This window comes from Helianthus annuus, chromosome 10, assembly GCF_002127325.2.
Source record: "Helianthus annuus cultivar XRQ/B chromosome 10, HanXRQr2.0-SUNRISE, whole genome shotgun sequence".
NCBI classification, from domain to species: domain Eukaryota; kingdom Viridiplantae; phylum Streptophyta; class Magnoliopsida; order Asterales; family Asteraceae; genus Helianthus; species Helianthus annuus.
In genome coordinates, this window is record NC_035442.2 from 46,959,224 (window position 1) to 46,967,685 (window position 8,462).

Sequence of the window (8,462 nt, forward strand, 5' to 3'; positions counted from 1 at the left end):
ATTTACCTGAGGGTAACGGCGATTTTGTTGTATATTGTGATGCATCCAACTTAGGCCTTGGCTGCGTTCTCATGCAAAGAAACAAAGTCATAGCCTATGCATCGAGACAGTTGAAGATACATGAGAAAAACTACACGACTCATGATCTTGAGTTAGGTGCAGTAGTTTTTGCTCTCAAAATCTGGAGACACTACCTGTGCGGTACTAAATGTGTTATTTTCAATGACCACAAAAGTCTCCAGCATATTTTCAATTAGAAAGAACTTAATATGAGGCAACGACATAGGGTTGAACTTCTAAACGACTACGATTGCGAAATTCGGTACCATCCTGGTAAGGCGAATGTCGTGGCTGACGCATTAAGTCGTAGGGAACGTGTCAAGCTTCACTATGTTCAAGTTCGATCTGATATTCAAACCCGCATTTCTCAGGCTCAACATACTTGTGTTACACAAGACTTGATGGGTAAGGAATTACCATATCATATTAAGCCTAATCTTGAACTTAAGGACAATGGGTTATATTATTTCATGGATCGCTTGTGGGTCCCAAGTCAAGACAATCTCCGCACCTTGCTAATGGATGAAGCGCATAAGTCTCGTTATTCTATTCATCCTGGTGCAGACAAAATGTATAAGGATCTTCGAACACAGTACTGGTGGTCGGGTATGAAGAAAGACATTGCCTTATACGTATCCAAAACCCTTACTTATCTTAAGGTTAAGGCTGAACATCAACATCCCTCTGGATTATTGGAGCAACCAGAGATACCAGTTTGGAAATGGGAAAACATTGCTATGGATCTCATTACCAAGTTGCCACGCACTAAGAAAGGTCATGATGCCATTTGTGTAGTCGTTGATCATCTTACAAAGTCAGCACATTTCTTGCCGATCCGTGAGGATCTATCTACTGACAAACTTGCTAAAATCTATGTGGATGAGATTGTATCCCGACATGGTGTTCCTTTGAACATTATATCTGACAGAGATGCTCGATTCTCGTCTCATTTTTGGAGAACCATGCAATTTGCAATGGGAACCCAACTTAATTTGAGCAAAGTGTATCATCTTCAAACGGATGGTCTATCTGAAAGAACAATCCAGACACTCTGGAGGATATGTTTAGAGCTTGTGTGATCGATTTTGGTGGTAGTTGGGATTCGTATCTACCGTTGATTGAATTCTCCTACAACAATAGTTATCACTCCAGCATCAACATGGCTCCTTTCGAAGCTTTATACGGTCGAAAATGTCGTTCACCAGTCTGCTGGAATGACACGCATCAAGTTTTTGGCGCCGTTTCCGGGGACACAAGGATTTAAGAAAGTTAGGAATCGGCGGCCTAATCAATTTTTTTTATTTTTATGTTTTTTTAGGATTTTCTTGATTTTTTAGATTCTGCAGGGCTCAGCACGGGCCGTGCCTGGTCGGACATGGGCCGTGCCTAGCATTATTACTGGCAGTTTTTATTTTCCGAGTTACAGAGAGTTGAGCATGGGGCCGTGTCGGTGCAACACGGGGCCGTGTCCAATTCCCCAGTAACAGGGATCCGGAAAACAATCACTGTATCTTCAAATGTTTGGCTCAATGCCCTCCCAGTTGGCTCGGTAAACACCTGGGATGAACTAGCCCAAAAGTTTCTATATAAGTACTTCCTTCCCGCTAAAACGGTTAAATTAATGACTGAAATTAATACATATTCACAGGAGGATGGGGGATCCTTATATGAAACTTGGGAAAGGTTCAAGGAGCTATTGCGAAAGTGTCCTCATCACGGTCTTGCGGATGGCAACAAGTATCCACTTTCTACAATGGGTTGTTGCCACACACAAGACAAACACTTGACTCTAGCTCCGGGGGACTTTTAGGTAATCGCCACCCACATGAAATATACAATCAAATTGAGGAAATTGCTCAAAACAATTTTCAGTGGCACACTCCCCGAGGCAATAAATCTATTGCCTCGGGCGCCCATAAGGTTGATGAAAGCACTTCTTTACAAGCCCAAATCGAGGCCCTCTCTTCAAAACTAAAAAAGTTAGAAATGACAAAAACAGTCTCGGTTATGGCTTGTGAATGGTGTGGCGGGCCACATGAAAGTTGGAGTTGTATGAAAGAAACAGATGATCAATCGGAGTCGGTAAACTACATTGATAACAGACCTAGGCCGTCGGGTCCTCCAACGGGTACCTACAACTAAGGATGGCGTAACCACCCTAAACTTGGTTGGAGAGAACCCGGCAATAGTAGTAACCAACAAAACCTAAACCAACGCACAAACTTTCAATAACCAAGAAACGAGTCACAAAATTCCTTTCAACAACAAGATGGACGAGAAAGGCTTGAAGATACTGTATCTCGCCTCATCTCTGATACTGGAAAGAAAAACTCAGATTGATTTCAACAATTAGAATCGAATTTTAGAAATCAACAAGCTAGTATACAAAACATTGAAAAACAAATAAATCAATTAGCTCAAAATTTCTCCGAGAGACCACAAGGCGCGTTACCAAGTAATACCGAAACAAACCCAAAAGCACAAGTCCATCTCATAACATTGAGAAATCGTACCGTGGGTTCCGATGAGGCTCTACCACCGCCAACTGAGGGAAGCACAACACCCCCAACAAGAGAAGGCTTCTCCTCCAATTCAAGAGCCTACCAAGGCTCCTCCGGTTCCATACCCCGGTAGGTTAATTCGCCAAAAGACCAATGAGCAATTTGCAAAACTCGAAAATTTACTAAAACAATTGCATGTTAATATTCCATTTATCGAAGTCCTAACTCAAATGCCTAAATACTCCAAATTCATGAGGGATTTCGTCACTCACAAAAGGAAAATTGAATCATTGCAATTAGTTAATTTAGGCAAAGAATGCTCCGCCCTTGTACTCAACAAACTCCCACAAAAGAAGATTGATCCTGGAAGCTTCACGATTCCTTGCTCGATCGGGGAATCCCCCATTCGTAATGCACTAGCCGACCTTGGGGCTAGCATTAACCTCATGCCTGCATCAATGTTCAACCAACTCGGCCTAGGAAAAACAAGCCTTACCAAAATGAGTATACAACTTGCCGACAGATCCGTCAAATACCCGCAAGGTGTCGCTGAAAATCTATTGGTCAAAGTCGAGAATTTCGTCTACCCGGCCGACTTTGTCATACTAGATATGGAAGAGGATACCGAAGTCCCCCTCATATTAGGGAGGCCATTTCTAGCCACTGCACAGGCAGTGGTAGACATGAATGACGGGACACTTACTTTGAAGTTTGGGGATAAGGAAGTGAAGTTTGGGGTTGGGAAGAGAGTAGAGGACGATGACCTGGTCAATTACATGAAGGTCATTGATTCGAGTTTGGATGATGCTCTTCGACGGTGCAACATGGGATGCAAAACATCCCGCTCAGATAACATGTGACCAGACTTTGGGTCTAGCCAAGGACCCTTATAAACGTGGTGCACCACGGAGGCATTCCGCGGAACTATCCTTAGTTTAGCTTAGATTAATTTTTAGTTTAATTTTAATTTTCAGGAAAAAAACAAATTCGGGATGGTGAAGGATGACAAGGGAAACGAGAAACATCACCCCATGCATGAAAACAGAGCTTCCCGACAAAATTTCTTCATTACAGCAAGTTCAGCACGGCCCGTGTCCACCCGACACGGCCCCGTGCTGCACAATCTGCAGAAAACGCCCAGTTCAGGTAACTGGACACGGGCCGTGTTCACTAAACACGCCCCCGTGTCCAGGCTTCTGTTTCTTTTTACAAACTTCTGTTACTGGCACTTGAACACGGGGCCGTGCCCGGTCACCACGGGGCCGTGTCTAGATCACCAGTAACATAAAATTTTGCTTTTAACACCCTTTTACACATTCAATCAACCTAAAAACTTAGTTTTGGGACACATTGAGGACAATGTGTAATTTAAGTGTGGGGGGATGCTAAAACCTTGAATCTTACAAGTCCTAATTAACAAGCCTTACACAAAACTCTATTGGAACCGCTAATCACACCAAATTTTTCAAAAATTTTCAATTCCTTTTTACTTGTCTAGGTTTAAGTTGGGAATTTCAAGTTCTAACAAGGTTATATATTTACAAATTTACAATCGATAGCGTCGTGATAAAAATAACCAACATAAGAAAATTATGAAAAGGCATGATAAGCTTAGATAAAATTTGTTATATACACTTGATCACATAAAAACCCATTCCCACAAAAGTGAGTTTTCAGCCTTTATTGAGCATACAAATACATATCTTTACAGTAAATTCTCATTTTTCGTTTCTTGTGTGAATAGCCGCTTGGTTCTTACGACTCTAGAACTTGCCACGACAATGCATTCCCGATCCTTACCAACTTAAACCCGAGTAAGTAAATGATGGAGGCATTAGGACTAACCATTTTTCTTTCTACACCATTATTTTTCAATTTTTTTTACCACCTACCCAAAATCCCCCTAGTTAACCCCTTTGAGACTAAACCTTTTCATTTCTAAACCCAAAAAACAAACACCCTTTTTACCCACCAAAACCCTCTTTATTTTAACCCTTTCTTTTAGTAACAAAGCTCGGTTTTTCTTATGACTTATGTTGAAAAAAAAAAAATGAATGATATGATGAAACCAAATAAACAAACAAGTTCATCAAAAAAAAATAACTTTGTTTGAAAGGAATGGTTCATCAAAATAAATTGTCAAAAATAAAAAGTCATTCAAAAACCGATGCTTTTTACGCTTTTTGCCCTTTTACTAACCACTAACCCAACCAACCACCTTTAGCCCAAGCCTAACCCTTCACCCAAAAAGTCCGCTTGATATTTACAAAGGTATATAGTTAAAAAGGAGGAGGATTGATTGCTTAGCAAGCTTATGGTAGGAGTAAGTTCCATAACCGCTCTCGAGTGATCCACTAAAAATACACATTCTCGAGTGATCCACTAAAAATACACATTCGGCCGAGTGTTGAGTGATCCTCCGTGAGGTATGTGAACTTGTATATAAATGGAATTTTAAAAAAGCATGTTATGCCCTAATAAGTAATTTATCTTATGAAACGTTTTAATAAATCATGACGAATAGAATTGTAAATAAATAAAAATAAAGCTTAATAAAGAATCTTGGAAATCCCAACACTCTATGACAAGCCCAAAAAAACCTTCTCTTCTACCCATTCCATTTGGGAGTGAAAAAGCCACATTATAAAGAGTTTTTCTTGAGGACAAGCAAAGATTCAAGTGTGGGGGTATTTGATGTGCACAAAATGCAACATATAAATTACATCAATTGTGGCATAAAACTAACCCTTTTTTAGTACTAATGTTGGAAAAAGTGTGCTTTTGTCTTCCTTTTGTATTTTCAGGATTAAATGAGCTCAAATAAACAAAAGAAGTAAAAAAAGCAGCTAAATCTAACATAAATGCAAGAAAAGGAGCAAACGTGGCATGCCCGACCTCCAGATAGCATCTTCCCAAGCAAAACGAGAAGATAGAAGACTGAACACGCCCCGTGCTCAGTGAGCACGGGGGTCTGCCCAAGTGTCAGCAGAAAAGACAAAGTTGTAGAAGCTTCCATCGCCCACCACGGGGCCGTGCTCAGTGGACACGGGGCCATGGTCAACTATAAGATTCGCGGAATCCAGGCAAATCTAGATAGTACAGATATGCTTCTGCACACGGGGTCGTGCTCAGCGGACACGGGGGCGTGGTCAACTAATGCAGACAAACTGCATTTAATGAAGAAAGAGAGAAGGATGGACACGGGGCCATGCCCAAGCTTCTGTTCAGCCTATAAATAGCAGTGCTTGGAGCTCTTGCAACTCATCCCTTGGCACACCACCTCTCTCACACTTCACCCACCACCCACCACCATCACAACACCATCATCCACCACCATCATCCATTGCCCATCATAGAGTGTGTGAGTCATCTCGGGATCCAAGATTGATCGTAAGAGTTCTTGACAATCAAAGGCCATGTTTGCCTACGTCTCTTACATCACTTGGTGAAGACAAGTGTTTAGTGTAATACTTTTTATTTTTAATCTTTTGCACTTTTTAATTGGTTTTGTATTAATGACTTTAATTACTAGTTTCTTATGTTAAAGGTGATTCTTCCTTATCGTTTGTCCATGGTGTCTTGGCATTATTTTATTGTCTATATAAAATAAAAGATTTTCACCATTCATATCTCCACGGTCTATATGGAGGTATGTTGGCTACCTGGCCGGGGGTTCAGGGAACGGTTTGGTAAGAGTCTTGCCATTGTTCAGTGTATAGATCCTGCAAAGGACCTGGGTCAAATTTAGTAGGACCTCCTTCAATACCCACCAGTATTGGATGGCGGGGGTCAAAACTCTTTGATCCCCTCATAAGTTAAACTACTATTTAAACTTTAACCCGGCTACTTAGGATTGTATCCTTGCTGACTCAGACTACTTAGCCGAGGGTAACGTCGCCTTCAAAAGAGGGGCCTACCACAATATGCATCAATAACTTAATTAATTATCTTTCAATAATCCGACCCTTTAGGATTGTATCCTTGCTGACTCAAACTACTGGGTTGAGGGTAACGTCACCTTCAAAAGAGGGGCCTACTACAATAACTAAGATAATCTCTTAAACAAGTGCAAAAGTGCGAAAATAATCAAAGGTTACACTACACACGAGTCGGATCTAAGTGATTCATCTTGTCTATCTGTTTTTATTTTTATTTTATTTACAGCATTTTAGTTAGTTTTATTTTTCTAGTTTAAAAACGTTTTTCTAACCTTTTTTATTTGATTAGACGTTGAGGATAAACCGGTATTAAAAGCTCTTGTGTCCTTGGACGACCTCGGTATCTTACCAACACTATACTACGTCCACGAAGGGTGCACTTGCCCATATGTGTGTTTAGTGTGAGTAAATATCGTGTTTTATAAATTTAAAACTTGGCTAAAAAGTGTAAAAAGGGCTTAAAATATATATAAAAACCTATAACACACGACACGCATCAACCTGGCACAACAGGGGCAGCAACGTCATCTTTGGATCGAACACTTTGTTGACATGACTTAGGTTAGCTACCTACAAATATAACAATTAACTGCTAAACACTTCTACTTACTGTTTCGAGTTTGGAACAGTGGAAAATTCTTGAGAAACAACCTACTTTATAACTATAATCTGAAACCAATTAACTCACTCATCATTATGTGTTGACACTTGTTCTTGCATCTCTTTCTCATGTTAGGATGCATTTTGGAGTTGCATTGTTTTCATCAAATATTTTAGACACAACTTTAAACTACATTAGCCATTATGATTTTGTAATTGTTTACGCTTCCACAACTAATTTGTATAAATAGTATTTTCTCATGAATGAGCAAACAGGAAAATATTTTTTTTAAAACCCATATGGTGGTCGTTCAATATGACTAATGACTTGATCTTTATTAACCTTTACCCAAAAAAAATGACTGTGATCCTCGTTTATCACATGCCTCGTGGTAGAACTCTGCATGTGGAATTTGAGGGTGTGACAGATTGGTATCAGAGCCAATGGTTATAGTGAACTAGGTTTGCATTAGAGAGTAGACTTAGTCTATAGCCTTAGACACTGCATTAGTGTAACATCCCGAAATCGGGTTTGGTAATCAAACCCCGTTAATACTAAAAGACGGGTAAAGTACCGTTAGTGGTAAAAGTAACCCGTTAAATGTAACATTCCCAAAAATTTTATTTATATAATATATATAAAAACTTATGTTATTAAAAGGATGCATCATGGGTAAGTTGACCAATAGAAATATGAGATATGTTGGGCAAGCGTAGGAATCGTTTAATAACTAATTTATAAAAATACATTATATTTGAACCTGCTCTGTTTTTAATGAAACCGGGTTCAAAATGTAGATAAAATTATTCTTGTTCTAATGGCATATTCAGCATTTTATAAATCGTTATACTTTTAAAGTTATAAGCGCCAAAATGAGTGAAGCAGATAAATTAATTATAATAACAAAATAATAATTAATAAAATTTACATATAAAACCTCATTTGAAATATAGATGCATTTGATTGTTGACCGAACACCTGTGGATCCCAAACGAAATATCATTTTATTTAATAAATATATGAATCATAAATCAATATGTGTCTCCATGCAATTAATTCATTCTGATACATGTCTACATCCAATAAATTCAAACTTTTTCCCCAAGTCTAGCATTTTGTATAAATAGGAGCTCCCAGATGCTTAAACGTTATGCCATCTCTCTCTGGCCCACTTTCTTTCAAAGTCTATACTCTATTATTATTACTTTCACCCATAATAATAATAATAATAAAGCCCTGCCCCGTTTTAAGTATGGTAGCCCCTGATCACTAATGCCCTGTCCGATTGACGTAGGGCCCCGTAACGTATGTCAAGGCTTTGCCTAAATTCGTTGGGGTTCTGTCTCGTGACGTAGGGATAAA

At 39.3% G+C, this 8,462-nt stretch overlaps 1 non-coding gene across 1 annotated transcript; it reads right to left on the bottom strand.

The window, feature by feature from the left end:
* Positions 1–1,675: 1,675 nt before the first annotated feature.
* Positions 1,676–1,782, bottom strand: LOC118483447. Its single transcript, XR_004870735.1, has one exon. It is a non-coding gene; the product is annotated as a small nucleolar RNA R71 (small nucleolar RNA).
* Between the last annotated feature and the right edge of the window lie 6,680 nt (positions 1,783–8,462).